The 15158-nt window shown below is 46.2% G+C and overlaps 1 protein-coding gene across 1 annotated transcript in view; it reads right to left on the bottom strand.

Moving 5' to 3' along the window:
- LOC126412589 (uncharacterized) overlaps nt 1-6692 on the bottom strand; it is a 236615-nt gene extending 229923 nt beyond the window's left edge. Inside the window, exon 1 of the mRNA XM_050082250.1 lies at nt 6584-6692. The gene's annotated coding sequence lies outside the window, so the exon portion shown is untranslated. The remainder of the gene's footprint in view (nt 1-6583) is intronic.
- Between the last annotated feature and the right edge of the window lie 8466 nt (nt 6693-15158).

The following is a 15158-nucleotide window of genomic DNA, read 5'->3' as shown; positions in this document are numbered from 1 at the left end:
CCTAATAGACGGAACAGTTTTGCCATCGTATGTTTTCTCAAGAATCTCAACAATTCTAACGGTAAGTCAGCTACTTCAGGTGCCTGGTTTTGATGTGAGTATTTCAGTGCTCTGTCAAATTCTTTATCTACTTCCTCTTTCCTTCCCGCAATACTGGCTGCAAGTTCGTTTCCTTTGTATTGACGTTCTCTATACAGAGTTATTATAATCAAACTTCAACTGTTTCAGACAGTGTAGACGGAAAAATCTTTACAGTAGGGTATCCAACTTCATCGGGACGACGTCCAGGCTGTGTGCTCCACGATTTGGGTTGTGAGTAGTGTTAGTGTCACGACTTGCCGTTAGGCGCCAGCACTGGTATGGCCAAGTGGGGTTGAAACACAATAATCAGCGTGCAGTACAGATGCAGACAGTCAACATGGTTGAGGACAAGGTGACCTAACTGTACTTGTAAAGCTGTTTCACGTACACAACAGGAATAGTGCTGCTACTTTTCGCAAGTATCGACGCGTTATTCGGAGAAGTCATCTTTTCGTACCGCATCTCAAGAACGTGATTCAGGTGTTCGAATTAACTGGCGATTTCCAAAATTACTCGTGGGAGAGGGCGACGCCCAGTTGCGCCGCAAATTGTTGAAGAAGTTACTGTTGCCATGACTGGGAATTCGGTACACAATGTGCATCTTCAAGCACTGCGCGAGCTGTGTGATGACACCTGAACGTTCCATGGTCCAACTCTCGAGAAGTGCTACGAACAATTGTGAAATGGTATCTCTAGTGCAGTTCCAAGGTGTCTAGGATGCAGACGGTCGTCACTCTGAGGAGCGTCTGTAACCTGGAACGCAAACATGGTTCGCAATTATCATACATTATCCCCTCAGGTGCAAATTAAAATGTGTTTCTTTAGATTGTTAATTCGTTATTTCTCTTCCGCGTGTCCCTACAAATATTTCCACAAAGAATCTTTGTACTACGCTCACTCGTTTCCCATGGCGGCCCTTCAAGTATCGAAAGTTCAGTGATAGCCAACCTGTACATGCCCACATATTTATTACTATAAGGCGAAATAGATCCATATGTACGTCCGATATGAAATGATGTACACCGCCCCTCCGAATAATTCCGTGGCTGATCTCATTTCTAGCATGTAAGTGACGTGAGCACAATATCTGTTGTAGCAGCTTGGACTAATAACTGTAAACAACAGATGTGTATTCGAGCAGTCGCGAGCAGTCGCTGTTAAGTAGAGGACGTGGGGATGTAGTACGTCAGCGTTAGAAATCGCGATGAAGCAACGAACTGGATGCCTAAATATCAAGTGTTCATGGTATCCTCAAAAAAGTTTTAAAGAAGAGAAAAGTGTCTGAAAAGTTTGTCCCTCACACCTTGACTGCCTAACAATGAAATCGACACGTGGATGCCTGTCGCGACTTGAAGTGCAGAACGTGGAGAATTTTTTTCTGTAAAGCATCATCACTGATGACGAGACTTGGTGTTACCAATAGGAACGTAAAATGCTAGGAAAGTAAAGCACGTGTGAACACGAACATGCCACTCAATAAAACTTGAAAATAAAAAAAAGAGAAATAAATTCGTCAAATGTCTTGTGAAATGATTTGTCTAAAAGAAACAATATAGATTGAAGAACGTAATACGAGCCTTTGAATGATGCTCGACATAACAAAGAGCAATTGAGGTGGATCAAATGTTTCTAAAATCTATTTTATTCCTTATTTTCAGCCGAACCATTTCATAAAACGTTTGACCTCTTTTTCCAGATAATTGCTTTATTTATGCATACTATTTAGGTTAACTGAAAAATTTCGCATTAACATTGACAGCCGATGAATTATGTTCCCAAAAACCAAATATCAGTAAAATTTCGCCTTTTTTCAATGACCTTTCAGAGGAATTTAATGTGTGTGATACAAAGGCTGGTCCATTTATCGTGATAGGGCCAAATATCTCACGAAATAATTCTCAAACGAAAAAACTACAAAGAACGAAATTCGTCTAGCTTGAAGGAGGAAAACAGAAGGCACTATGGTCGGCCCGCTAGATGGCGCTGCCATACGTCAAACTGATATCAATTATGTTTTTTAAAAATAGGAACCCCCACTTTTTTATTACATATTCGTGTAGTACGTAAAGAAACATGACTGTTTTAGTTAGACCACTTTTTTCGCTATGTAACAGATGACGCTGTAATAGTCACAAACGTATAAGTACGTGCTATCACGTAACATTCGCCGGCCGCGGTGGTCTAGCGGTTCTACGCTCTCAGTCCGGAACCGCGCGACTGCTACGGTCGCAGGTTCGAATCCTGCCTCGGGCTTGGATGTGTGTGATGTCCTTAGGTTAGTTAGGTTTAAGTAGTTCTAAGTTCTAGGGGACTGATGACCACAGATGTTAAGTCCCATAGTGCTCAGAGCCATTTGAACCACTTTTTGACGTAACTTTCCACCAGTGTGGACGGTATTTGCTTCGTGATACATTACCCGTGTTACAATGGACCGTTTACCAATTGCAGAACAGGTCGATATCGTGTTGATGTATGGCTATTGTGATCAAAATGCCCAACCGGAGTGTGCTATGTATGCTGCTCGGTATCGTGGAGGACATCATCCAAGTGTCCGGACCGTTTGCAGAATAGTTAGGTTATTTAAGGAAACAGGAAATGTTCAAACACATGTGAAACGTCACCCACGACTTGCAACAAATGATGATGCCCAAGTAGGTGTTTTAACTGCTGTCGCGGCTAATCCGCACATCAATAACAGACAAATTGCGCGAGAATCGGGAATCTCAAAAACGTCGGTGTTAAGAATGCTACATCAACATCGATTGCACCCGCACCATAGTTCTATGCACCAGGAATTGCATGGCGACGGCTTTGAACGTCGTGTACTGTTCTGCCACAGGGCACAAGAGAAATTACGGGACGATGACAGATTTTTTGCACGCGTTCTATTTAGCGACGAAGCGTCATTCACCAACAGCAGTAACGAAAACCGGCATAATATGCAATACTGGGCAACTGAAAATCCACGATGGCTGCAACAAGTGGAACATCAGCGATCTTGGCGGGTTATTGTATGGTGCGGCATTATGGGAGGAAGGATAATTGGCCCCCATTATACTGATGGCAATATAAATGGTGCAATGTATGCTGATTTCCTACGTAATGTACTACCGATGTTACTGCAAGATGTGTCACTGCATGACACAATGGCGATGTACTTCCAACATGATGGATGTCCGGCACATAGTTCACGTGCGGTTGAAGCGGTATTGAAGAGCATATTTCATGACAGGTGGATTGGTCGTCGATGCGCCATACCGTGGCCCGCACGTTCACCGGATCTGACGTCCCCGGATTTATTTCTGTGGTGAAAGTTGAAGGATATTTGCTATCGTGATCTTCCGACAACGCCTGACAACATGCTTCAGCGCATCGTCAATGCATGTGCAAACATTACGGAAGACGAACTACTCGCTTTTGACAGGAATGTCGTTACACGTATTGCCAAATGCATTGAGGTTGACAGATATTTTGAGCATTTATTGCATTAATGTATTTATAGGTAATCACGATTAACAGCATGCGTTCTCAGAAATGATAAGCTCAAAAAGGTACATGTATCACATTGGAACAACCGAAATAAAATGTTCAAACGTACCTACGTTCTGTATTTTAATTTAAAAAACCTACCTGTTACCAACTGTTCGCCTAAAATTGTGAGCCATTTGTATGTGACTATTACAGCGCCATCTATCACAAGGCGAAAAAAAGTGGTCCAACTAAAATATTCATAATTCATTACGTACTACACGAATATGTAATAAAGTGGGGGTTCCTTGTTATAAAAAACGCATTTGATATCCGTTTGACCTATGGCAGCGCCATCTAGTGGGCCAACCATACCGTTATCTTGTTTCCCCCTTCAAGTTAGACTAGTTTTGTTGTTCATAGTTTTTTCGTTTGACGCTTATTTCGTGAGATATATGGCCCGGTCATGATCAATGGACCACCCTTTATACAGGGTGATCAAAATGTCAGTATAAATTTGAAAACTTAATAAACCACGGAATAATGTAGATAGAGAGGTAAAAATGGACACACATACTTGGAATGACATAGGTTTTTGTTAGAACAAAATGTTAGACAGACCGCTATGGACAGCAAAACTGCTACCGTGACGGGTGAGAGGTACGCCGATATGTTACAGAATCGCATCATCCCCAGTCTGGCTGATAAACACCTGCTGGAACGTACGATGTTTATGAAGGATGGCGCTCCACCCCATATTGCTAGACGCGTGAAGGATCTCTTGCGCGCGTCGTTTGGTGGTGATCGTGTGCTCAGCCGCCACTTTCGTCATGCTTGGCCTCCCACGTCCCCAGACCTCAGTCCGTGAGATTATTGGCTTTGGGGTTACCTGAAGTCGCAAGTGTATCGTGATCGACCGACATCTCTAGGGATGCTGAAAGACAACATCCGACGCCAGTGTCTCACCATAACTCCGGACGTGCTTTACAGTGGTGTTCACAACGTTATTCCTAGACTACAGCTATTGTTGACGAATGATGGTGGACATATTGAGCATTTCCTGTAAGGAACATCATCTTTTCTTTGTCTTACTTTGTTATACTAATTATTGCTATTCTGTTCAGATGAAGCGCCATCTGTCGGAAATTTTTTGAACGTTTGTATTTTTCGGTTCTTATAAAACCCCATGCCATTCCAAGCATGTGTGTCAATTTGTACCTCTCTATCTACATTATCCCGTGATTTATTCAGTTTTCTAATTTATACTGACTTTGATCACCAGGTATATAAAGATCAAGTACTTCGGGATACGTTAAAAATGTTCTTTGAGATGGAGTGTAAAGAGAACAGATAAAACTTACAACACAAAACAGGTTATAGAATTGTAGCTGGGTTAGTTCAGAAATAAAAAGAAGCTGGGTTCAAATCCGTAACCCACGACGATTCTGATTACCAGGCAACGGTGTTACCAAAACGCTAAGAACTTCTTGTGGAGGCAGTGACACATTTTATCGTACTTCCGGTAGTCAGTCATTCTTTTGCTCTTATTAGCGGTTGAAAGTTCTTGGTCATATAAGAAACATCTTTAATTGCCCCCCTTCTCACTCCCGAGTCATTTGCATATGCCTCCTCTGTCTTTTCCCATTCCCTCTCGCGTCTGCCCTGCCCCTCCCCCTAAATAATAGATTGCTGAGCTTAATGGATGAAAAGTTGAGGAATGACTTTCAGGCGCAGTGAGACTTGACCGAGATAGCAAAACGAGTACAACATGTGCAGTTGCTGGCTAAAATAGCGTTATCCACTTGGTTTACTGACTGGTACAGGAATAGACGATTAATAACAACGAATACCACGCATGCGCTTAAATCAAGGCAAATTCATAACTCAACTCTTCCTTAAAGTATTCTAGGAACGTCCATTACGTGATTTATGCAAGGAAGAAGGAGACGTGAATCATCTACCGTTTTGTCTACCAGATGCAAGCCACAAAAAAATCTTGTGTCAGAGCATCGGTTAACGCAAAGGTTACTCTTGCAGTGTTGTTGTCAACCCAAAACAGTGCACTAGCATAAAATCTGATGTTCATCCACTAAAATATGCGCAACGAACTATCTAAAAATACAGTGTACATGATATGTGAATTTTTGTTCTTATTATTATCGTATAATCACTTCGTGAGCAGTTTATAGTGGCGATATATACCAATCATTTATTCATACCGTCATGCTTCAGATTCATAACGCTGTAGGTTTCAGTAGCTACTCGGAGATGAAGATGCTTGCACAGAATAGAGTGGCGAGGAGAGCTGCATCAAAGGAGCAGTCTTCAGACTGAAGACCACAACAACAACAAAAACAACAATTTTTTTTTGTAAATAATGTATAGTAAAATATCCATTAAGAAATATCTTGAAAAAGAAAATAACAAAAAAGGTGGAGTTTAAGTTAGTTCATGAAACCTAAAACAACAAATATTACAATCAGATAGATTTAAGCTGAGGGCAGTGGGGGAGAAAGAGAGAGAGGAACATCACAACAATACAAATAATGAAGAGAGGAAAAAGGTGGCCTGATCAGCTCAGATACGAACAGAGAAGGAGGTGTGCTTGTGTGAGGCTGTTTTACTGGCAGAGAAAACTGAGAACGTGTGATAATTTTTAGGGAGAAGTTATGACGGTGACAAAAGGAAAAGTGATTCAACTTTATAACGAATGGAAAGCGGCGCGGCGCTGAAGTGTGCTCAGAGTTCAGGTCAGCAGCATCAGGGAACGAGTTTAGGAACGTTTCTGTTTCATGGACGAGCACGCAGCTACGACATCGACAGCTAGAACGGCATTTCAAAATCGATTCTGGCGTGTTTACGTGGACCAACCAGAAGCGGTATTGAGAAACTTGTTTGTGGGGAACGTACACGGAAGCGCCACGCCAATACCGAGACAGATGAGCAACGGCTCATCGCGTATTTTGAAATCTGCACCGACCTGTTAGCCTGCTGAGGCGGTGGCGATGACGCAGCTGACTTCTCGGCTGATTACCTGTGACGTCACATTACGGTGCAGGCCGCAGAGTCCTCCGCGGCGTGGTATTCGGCGGGCAGGCGGGCGCACTTGCTGCGACGTGGCGCGCTATTCGCGGCCGACTGCTGACTGCGGCTATTCGCGGTCGCCTGCTCCTCGAAACGCAGGTGGGAATTCCCTGCCTCCGACCCGTCGTCCTTGACAGCGTAAGCCCCCTCCGCCACCCACCTCCGGCCACGGGTTCCAGCTGGCGGCCTCTGTCCACTACAATTTGCCGGCGCCGAGGCGAGTGTTGGCGCAGTGCTGCGGTGGCGTGTTAAGCTTTCCCCCGCCGGAACATTCCTCCGTAACCAGTTTACCCGGTGATCTCTGGACCACCTGGATTAAGAGCTTTGGCCTCATTCCACTGAACCTCAACTCCAGCGTCACTGTCGGTCGCTTTATTCTGCTTCGTTCTCGATACTGCAATCAGGTAAATAGTTTCGATTCGTCTGTGCGTAACAAATGATCGCTTACAAGGGAAGGCCACGACGTAGGGATCACAAATTTACTTCAAACTTTCTACATCTTTGCTGATATTCTTCACGGGTTTGCAGCCGGATCATGTCGTCGTCCAGACGGACCAGTTGGCCGCCATCTTCAGGTGTGTTAATGCTCGTGCACTGCCTCGCCGGAAACTGAATTCCGGCCATTTTTTTTCCTTTGTTGTATTTCGATTCCCCTCCCCCCCCCCCCCCCCACCACGAAAGGGGTGGGATGGTAGCAGCGTATTACGCTGCTCTGCAGCCTACAGACTTTTTAAAACGCAAGAAAGAAGATAAGAAACAATAAAATCAGGCGATAAAACGGTAACTGAATTTGTAAAACGGCGGAAAATTGTGGAAAATTAAAACATAAAGCAAAGGATTGGCAAAACTAATAAAATACACAGGAAGCAGACAGGGAACATAGTAGACAGACAATTAAAAAACATGGCGACAGTCTGGTTTCTGTTCGCAAGAGATATAAATAATAAATATCACACCCAGCGACAGTATGATGTCCGTTCGCAACACTTCGGAGAAGACACACAAGACTGAACACTCACTGTAAACACTGTACTAAAATGTCGGCACAAAGATAACACACCATAGCCGAGGACAGATGGGGGGGGGGGGGGGGAAACAAGGAGGGAGGAGAGGAAAAACGAAAGTGGGGGAACCAAAGGAGGGCGAGGACACATTAAGGGGGGAGGGGCAGAGCAGACGCGAGAGGGAATGGGAAAAGACAGAGGAGGGATATGCAAATGACTCGGGAGAGAAGGTAGGTGGGGGAAAAAAAAAGAGGATAGAAGGGAGGGTGAGAGGGAGCCCACCAAAAGGATGGAGGAAAGGAGGGGGGGCGGGAGAGGATCAGAGTTGATAGGAGGGATAAATGGAGGGAGAGGGGGCATCATCCGGGAGGGGGATGGAAGCCACTTTGGGAAAGGAGATGAAGGGTGGAAGATTCCGGCCACAACGACGGAAACCTATATACACCACGTACAGAGCACCGTGCGTGCGCGAGATGATGGACAGCACCTCCTGGCGGCAAGTAGACACGCAGCGTGCCGGTGGGAGAAGACGGCAGAAACGATAAATCGCCACAGCAGTAGTTGGAAGGATCCAATGATCGAAAAGAAGACCGTGGATGTTTAATGTCGGACAAAATGGGATTCTATATTTTACATAGAGCAAAACCTTTATCAGTGTTAATAATATTACTTGGTAATGTAATTTCAATGGATTCTTAAAGAAAACATTCCCAATAGAGAGAAGCAGGAGCGATCAATTGTGTCTTGTCATACATCATCCTGTGTCCTCTTTTAAGGCAATGTTCCGCCACTGCCGACGTCTCAGGCTGGAACAACGGAGTGTGCCGATGATGTTCCGCACACCGCTCCTGAATAGTTCAATACTTTGACCAATACACTTCCTTCCACAGTGATCCTGGGCTACCTCAAGCAAAAATTATCTTTAACTGAGCGAAGAAGGGGTCTAGTCTTGGCCACCGGGGCAAAAATACTTTCAATATCTACACTACTATTCATTAAAATTGCTACACCAAGAAGAAAATCAGGTGAAAACTGGGTATTCATTCTACAAATATATTATACTAGAACTGACATGTGATTACATTTTCACGCAATTTGGCTGCATAGATCCTGAGAAGTCAGTACCCAGGACAACCACCTCTGGCCGTAATAACGGCCTTGACACGCCTGGGCATTGAGTCAAACAGAGCTTGGATGGCGTGTACAGGTACAGCTACCCATGCAGCTTCAACACGATACCACAGTTCATCGAGAGTAGTGACTGGTGTATTGTGACGAGCCAGTTTCTCGGCCAACATCGACCAAACTTTTTCAATTGGTGAGGTATCTGGAGACTGTGCTGGTCGAGGCAGCAGTCGAACATTTTCTGTATCCAGAAAGGCCCGTACAGGACCTGCAACATGCGGTAGTGCATTATCCTGCTGAAATGTAGGGTTTCGCAGGCATCGAATGAAGGGTAGAGCCACAGGTCGTAACACAATTGAAATGTAACGTCCACTGTTCAAATTGCCGTCAATGCGAACAAGAGGTGACCGAGACGTGTAACCAATGGCACCCCATACCATCACGCCGGGTGATACGCCAGTATGGCGATGACGAATACGCGCTTCCGATATGCTTTCACCGCGCTGTCGCCAAACACGGATGCGACCATCATGATGCTGTAAACAGAACATGGATTCATCCGAAAAAATGACGTTTTGCAATTCGTGCACCCCGTTTCGCCGTTGAGTACACCATCTCAGGCGCTCCTGTCTCTGATGCAGCGTCAAGGGTAACCGCAGCCATGGTCTCCGAGCTGATCGTCCATGCTGCTGCTTACGACGTCGAACTTTTCGTGCACATGGTTGTTGTCTTGCAAACGTCCCCATCTGTTGACTCAGGGATCGAGACGTGGCTGCACGATCCGTTACAGCCTCGCGGATAAGATGCCTGTCATCTCGACTGATAGTGGTACGAGGCCGTTGGGATCCAGCACGGCGTTTCGTATTACCCTCCTGAACGCACCGATTCCATATTCTGCTAACAGTCATTGTGTCTCGGCCAACGCGAGCAGCAATGTCGCGATACGATAAACCGCAATCGCGATATGCTACAATCCGACCTTTATCAAAGTCGAAAACGTGATGGTACACATTTCTCCTCCTTACACCAGGCATCACAACAACGTTTCACCAGGCAACGCCGGTCAACTGCTTTTTGTGTATGAGAAATAGATTGGAAACTTTCCTCATGTCAGCACGTTGTAGGTGTCGCTACTGGCGCCAACCTTGTGTGAATGCTCTGAAAAGCTACTCATTTCCCTATCATAGCATCTGCTTCCTGTCGGTTAAATTTCGCGTCTGTAGCACTTAACCTTCGTGGTGTAGCAATTTTAATGGCCAGTAGTGTAATATTTTCTTAAAATTCTTGAAATTTTGGATGATATACTTCCCGCAAAGTGTAAATAAGCAACAACTTCAAAAGAATCCTCGAAATGGCATAAGTTCTTTTCACCAGAGTCCGCAAATTTCCACTACGTTGGTGTGGTGAATGATAGCTGGTCGCATGAAGACAGCGTTCAGTATGAGTAGGTTTCCGATAAACACAGTTTCCAAAATTCCCATCGTCCTTTCACAACTACACTCCTGGAAATTGAAATAAGAACACCGTGAATTCATTGTCCCAAGAAGGGGAAACTTTATTGACACATTCCTGGGGTCAGATACATCACATGATCACACTGACAGAACCACAGGCACATAGACACAGGCAACAGAGCACGCACAATGTCGGCACTAGTACAGTGTACACCCACCTTTCGCAACAATGCAGGCTGCTATTCTCCCATGGAGACGATCGTAGAGATGCTGGATGTAGTCCTGTGGAACGGCTTGCCATGCCATTTCCACCTGGCGCCTCAGTTGGACCAGCGTTCGTGCTGGACGTGCAGACCGCGTGAGACGACGCTTCATCCAGTCCCAAACATGCTCAATGGGGGACAGATCCGGAGATCTTGCTGGCCAGGGTAGTTGACTTACACCTTCTAGAGCACGTTGGGTGGCGCGGGATACATGCGGACGTGCATTGTCCTGTTGGAACAGCAAGTTCCCTTGCCGGTCTAGGAATGGTAGAACGATGGGTTCGATGACGGTTTGGATGTACCGTGCACTATTCAGTGTCCCCTCGACGATCACCAGTGGTGTACGGCCAGTGTAGGAGATCGCTCCCCACACCATGATGCCGGGTGTTGGCCCTGTGTGCCTCGGTCGTATGCAGTCCTGATTGTGGCGCTCACCTGCACGGCGCCAAACACGCATACGACCATCATTGGCACCAAGGCAGAAGCGACTCTCATCGCTGAAGACGACACGTCTCCATTCGTCCCTCCATTCACGCCTGTCGCGACACCACTGGAGGCGGGCTGCACGATGTTGGGGCGTGAGCGGAAGACGGCCTAACGGTGTGCGGGACCGTAGCCCAGCTTCATGGAGACGGTTGCGAATGGTCCTCGCCGATACCCCAGGAGCAACAGTGTCCCTAATTTGCTGGGAAGTGGCGGTGCGGTCCCCTACGGCACTGCGTAGGATCCTACGGTCTTGGCGTGCATCCGTGCGTCGCTGCGGTCCGGTCCCAGGTCGACGGGCACGTGCACCTTCCGCCGACCACTGGCGACAACATCGATGTACTGTGGAGACCTCACGCCCCACGTGTTGAGCAATTCGGCGGTACGTCCACCCGGCCTCCCGCATGCCCACTATACGCCCTCGCTCAAAGTCCGTCAACTGCACATACGGTTCACGTCCACGCTGTCGCGGCATGCTACCAGTGTTAAAGACTGCGATGGAGCTCCGTATGCCACGGCAAACTGGCTGACACTGACGGCGGCGGTGCACAAATGCTGCGCAGCTAGCGCCATTCGACGGCCAACACCGCGGTTCCTGGTGTGTCCGCTGTGCCGTGCGTGTGATCATTGCTTGTACAGCCCTCTCGCAGTGTCCGGAGCAAGTATGGTGGGTCTGACACACCGGTGTCAATGTGTTCTTTTTTCCATTTCCAGAAGTGTAAAACATCAAGAAATGGAAGTTTACTATCAGTTTCAATTTCCACTGTAAATTGAATACTCGGATTTAGACAGTTAAAATGATCTAAAAAGCGATTCGAAGCATCAATTCCATGCGGCCAAACCATAAAAGTCTCATCTACGTATCTTAAAAAACATCATTACTAGGCCATTAAATCAATATAATGTGGAAGTCATAAGGTACACTATGGCAATTCCGAGAACATCACAGGAGAAGTTTCACGCGTCTATTATGGAAGTGATGTCACTGTCCGAACATTCCATCCATAAGACGCCTCCCTGGTCACGTGCTTAGCATTCGCCCTTAGGTAGAAGATCGCAGAAGAGCCGACGGTTCGAATCCCGTCAAGACTAATTTTTTGATCTATGTTTTTTTCATCACTGGTCACATTATTTAATTTATTTGGGAGGTTCAAATGGCTCTGAGCACTATGGGACTTAACATCTGTGGTCATCAGTCCCCTAAAACTTAGAACTACTTAAACCTGACTAACCTAAGGACATCACACACATCCATGCCCGAGGTAGGATTCGAACCTGCGACCGTAGCAGTCGCGCGGTTCCGGACTGAGCGCCTAGAACCGCTAGACCACCGCGGCCGGTTATTTGGGAGGTAATATAGACAAAAAAAAGCCACTTGCATTTTCATGAAGTTGTAGTAAATTTCATATGTTACTTGGGCATTTAGTATTTTTAATTAAATTTTCAAGGACGAGGGACAGTCTTGGAAAACCCAAGTCAAAACTTGACAAACAACGATGCAAATGTTATTCAGTAATATAGCAAGCCTCAATGTGCCAGACACAAGAGTAATGTACAGTTACTCGTCAGATGCGCTCCCTATATCGCACGTTGAATACGATACGTTATAGCAATTCCTATGTTACTCTGATTACAATGCAAAGTTCCTTTCGACATGCATGCAAGTCCAAAGGAACTTTGCATCGTAATCAGAATAACACAGGCATCGCAATATCGTATTTATCTGACGGTACCGGGAAAGCGACTTTCAACTACAATGTCTGACCTATACGGGAATATACATAATGGATGTACGAGTACAGTTCGTAGACGCATTGCTGACGACGTGTGGAAGTTCGGGTCTGGCAGTGAATCGTACACGGACAGCCAAGTGGTCAGTTCCGCTCCGAGCGCCGAGCGGGAAGGTGCTTGTTTATTTCACTCGCCGCAGCGCCGCTTGTGTGAAGTTTTCCTCGTTAGTGTTGTCCTGCCTTACTGTCTGTTTATCTACTTGCAGCGGCGCCGGCCGCTCCGCTATGGCTACCATGGTTTCACGTGTATTCCACGAAAAGGTACTGTGAGCTTCACTTTCGATAAAACAACGCGACATGCGCACCCCAGGATCTCTAGAAATCCACGATTGGCTTGTCGATACCATTCATGTGAACTCTTATCATGTGCACACCGCCTATTTTGACGCAGACGAATACGTGTTTTACGTGAAGTTTATGGATCCCATTCACGTTGAAAGATTATTGTAGTGACATGGTTCTCAAGTACATTTCAAGCATCGCGGTAATTCTGTTAGTATAGTGTCACTTACAGATGCTGAAATTGACTATATCAAATGTTGGGGCGTTCAACCTGCCGCCGGAGGTTGATGACAACTTTCTAAAGGACATATTGACTCCTAATGGTAACGTGAAAAACGTCCGTCGTGAACGTTGCTCTCCTCAACACAGATTACGGTGTTAGACTGGAATTCGTTCCGTGAAAATGCATGTTAAACGAAATATTCCATCATATTTACTAGCGGGTGGTTATCTCGTTCGTGTCATTTATGCTGGTCAAGAGGGAACCTGCTTCCTATGGAATGCCCGCGGAGGGTTTCTGTATTAAATTCGTCATTAATGCAGCGTTGCAAATTGACGGTTGCTGATCTTGTTCCTTCCACTCCCTATGTTGTGTTAGCAGTAAGCCAACACTACGAACACTACCTGAGTGAGGAAGCCGATATGCACGCGTTAACCCACGCAGGCTAGAGATAGGTCTGAAACAGGAATGTAATGAATGCTATAAAGAAAAGGACGTAGCTCCTGGAATACTTAACTTTAATCCATCCTTGTGGTACATCGCTCTTGACGATACAAGTGAGACTCTTTAGATACAAGCTATGTAAGGCTAATGGCGCCTTGCTAGGTCGTAGCCATTGACTTAGCTGAAGGCTATTCTAACTATCTGCTCTGCAAATGAGCGAGGCTTCGTCAGTGTGCATCGCTAGCTACGTCGTCCGTACAACTGGGGCGAGTGCTAGTCAGTCTCTGTAGACCTGCCGTATGGTGGCGCTCGGTCTGCTATCACTGAAAGTGGCGACACGCGGGTCCGACATGTACTAATGGACCGTGGCCGATTTAAAGCTACCACCTAGCAAGTGTGGTGTCTGGCGGTGACACCACACCCTACGTCGGACCTGCTTCTGCTTCAGATCATAATGAACTAAATGTCAGCTCTGATAATCGTCTAACTGAATTTCCGCCTTTACCTCCGCATCAGGTTCAGAATCCCATTGCCCCCAGGACAGAGCCCGCACCAGTGACAAACAAGCGACGCCACACTCAAGATGGCGAGGGTGAGAATTTGGCTGTGCCTTCTGCCCCAACCACCTCCGCATCGATTGTGTCCCCTGCTCCTCTCGATGCTACGATACCTCCCATCCGTGGTAAGATGAGTGGCGATGAAGTTATCTCCAACAACCCTCCTATTTCTCCAAGTGGCTCCTCCTGAGCTGCCTGTATGTGGAGAGGGAGCAGAGACCCGCCCTTCTTCTTTGTGTCCTCCGTTACAGTCTGAGACAGCGCAATGTCCTCCTGCTCCTTCGTCTTCAGACGCCGACGGTTTCCCAAATTTGCCACCTACAACAACTCCTGAGGAGAACAAAATTAGCGACCAAGTAGCACCTGTTGCATTGGCAGTTCCACAGAATGCTTCCGCCTAAGTGACTGGACCGGCAGTACATCACCCTTGTCCTGAGGGGCAGGAAGCTATGCCCATAATCCCTCCCACATCCCCATCTGCAGAGGCCGCCATGCCACGTAGACGACAGAAACAGCGTGTACAACCTGACAGTGCGATGGCACGTAGGAAATCTAAGAAAAAAAGGTTGTGATGATGGTGGTTTTGGTCCCCCGATGTCTGATTCATCTGTGTACTCTGCAATGGACCTTGACTCTCAGCTGTCTACCTAATTCTTCTCAATACCTTCCTTACATACCTGTACAGCTGTGACCAATGACCCACGCCTACACGTTCCTTTCCTTAAATGTTAATCGCGTGGAATCAGAATTGCGATTGGCTTCACTACGTCAGTTCATTTATGATTCATGTGCGGACAAAGCCTTCTTACAGGAGGTGTTATTTTGTAATTTCTCCTTACATAATTAATGTTATTCTTTCGTGAAGGCATTCGTATTGCTGAGGTGGGAATGTTTTGGACTCTG

The sequence above is a fragment of the Schistocerca serialis genome, chromosome 7 (assembly GCF_023864345.2).
Source record: "Schistocerca serialis cubense isolate TAMUIC-IGC-003099 chromosome 7, iqSchSeri2.2, whole genome shotgun sequence".
NCBI classification, from domain to species: domain Eukaryota; kingdom Metazoa; phylum Arthropoda; class Insecta; order Orthoptera; family Acrididae; genus Schistocerca; species Schistocerca serialis.
Note: the sequence above shows the minus strand (reverse complement) of the source record. Positions and strands in the feature narration are given on the sequence as shown.